This window comes from Moschus berezovskii, chromosome 1 (genome assembly GCF_049115385.1).
Source record: "Moschus berezovskii isolate FMDL1 chromosome 1, NW_MosBer_1.0, whole genome shotgun sequence".
Classification (NCBI taxonomy): domain Eukaryota; kingdom Metazoa; phylum Chordata; class Mammalia; order Artiodactyla; family Moschidae; genus Moschus; species Moschus berezovskii.
Window position 1 is genome coordinate 144,943,004 of NC_142460.1, and position 1,861 is coordinate 144,944,864.

General features: G+C 39.1%; 1 pseudogene; it reads left to right on the top strand.

Moving 5' to 3' along the window:
- Positions 1-705: 705 nt before the first annotated feature.
- On the top strand, positions 706-826 carry LOC148778867 (small nucleolar RNA U3; annotated as a pseudogene).
- Positions 827-1,861: the final 1,035 nt, after the last annotated feature.

Genomic DNA, 1,861 nt, shown 5'->3' on the forward strand with positions numbered 1-1,861 from the left:
ATCAGTCCTAGGTGTTCATTGGAAGGACTGATGCTGAGGCTGAAACTCCAATACTTTGGCTACCTCATGTGAAGAGTTGACTCATTGGAAAAGACCCTGATGCTGGGAGGGATTGGGAGCAGGAGGAGAAGGGGATGACAGAGGATGAGATGTCTGGATGCCCTCACTGACTCGATGGACATGAGTTTGAGTGAACTCCAGGAGTTGGTGATGGACAGGGAGGCCTGGCGTGCTGTGGTTCATGGGGTCTCAAAGAGTCGGACACGACTGAGCGACTGAACTGAACTGAAGGATGATTTACTCCTTGTACAGAGATGATACTGAAATTTAAATCTATAACAATAAATTAAATTTCCATGAAAAGTATTATTATGAATTTAAGTTTAAACTTTTAATTTTAGTTGCTCTGTAGTTCCCCCCTCAGTTTGGCATGCACAGTCACTAATCCAATCCCAGACACCAACTGAAACAACAAAAGCTGCACTTTCTAGTCCTGGAATAGCCTGTGAACTTATGCTATACTTTAGAAAAAAAGATCTTGAATGGTATGATTAGAGAAATAGGGAGAAAAAGTGATGCAACCTATTATCTTTACAAGGATCAGTTTAAACCCTCAGAAACCATTTCCAGCCAGTGCTTTCAAAGTTAGCTCCAAGTGCAGTGCAATAGGCAGAAAGTATTCATTAGTCAGGCACACCGTGAGCTAAGTCTTTACTTCTAGGAATCATTTCTAATCATTTGTAATTAGAGTAATGCTTTTGAAAATGTTTGCCTTGCTAACCATGAGGAGTTGAAACTCTCTCTTCTGGGAAAGTGAGCAGATGGTGTCCCTTCATTTACTGTTTCCTCTTCGGCAGGGAGGACTGAGGGATTTAACCGGTTCTTTCCATCTCTCCTGCCTAGGGTTTTGGGTAGTTGTCTAGTCTGTGGTCATAGTCCTTGGCTCAGCTACTTTTTGTCCAGTTTCCTTTGTTTGCTATCACTTTGATCTTCATCCAATATCAGCAATGCCTTGCTTGGATGACTCTCTCACTCTGGCTCTTACTCTTTTCCTTGGCAGGAGTATTCTTTTCTTTTGGTTGTAAGAATCTGGCCAGTAATGAGGTGGTAAGCTCATGTCGAAGCAGCAGGAGTTGTCAGTGCTCCTTTCTTTCATTAACTTTCTTGGGCTGTAGCCACAACAGCAAGACTTCAGGGACTGGGAATTTAACCTTCTCCAGCACTGATCATTTTTCCACATGGATTCACATGGCCCCCTAGCCCCTTGGCCCCTTTCTCCACCCACTCCCTTCACCTTGCTTTTTATAGATTATCCTGAACTTTCTGTCCAATGCTCTCCAGGGCCATCATGAAATAATATGCTTGAAGAATTTCTTTTTTTAGTTAACCGTCTTTTATTCAGTGTTGTTAAATGAAGAGTACTTTCATACAGGTTTAACAAAAGGCACTGAAACTTCATTTAACAGCTGTGGCAAACTATCATGAAATAAGAAAGTAATTGGTAACCATACTTTGCATCATGATGTCATTTCTTTTAATTCTAGTAGAGGAATGAAAATCTTTGTATCCAACCTAAGGGTAATGACTGTAATATATGTACATAATTAGAAATTATACAATGAATATATATAATATATATTTAGAAAAACTCATCTCTCTTTAAGTAGTTGCCATTCAGCTGAATATTCATACTCATCACTCACCACTCAATTCACTGTAAAAGAGATAATGCGTTGATATAGTTATTGGGAACTTTGACCAACTTAATGTGATAATAATGATCATCATAATAATAGAAGCAATACCAACAATAACCATAATGACAATAAAAGTATTTTTATTGTTTTAGTTGTTGTTTCAG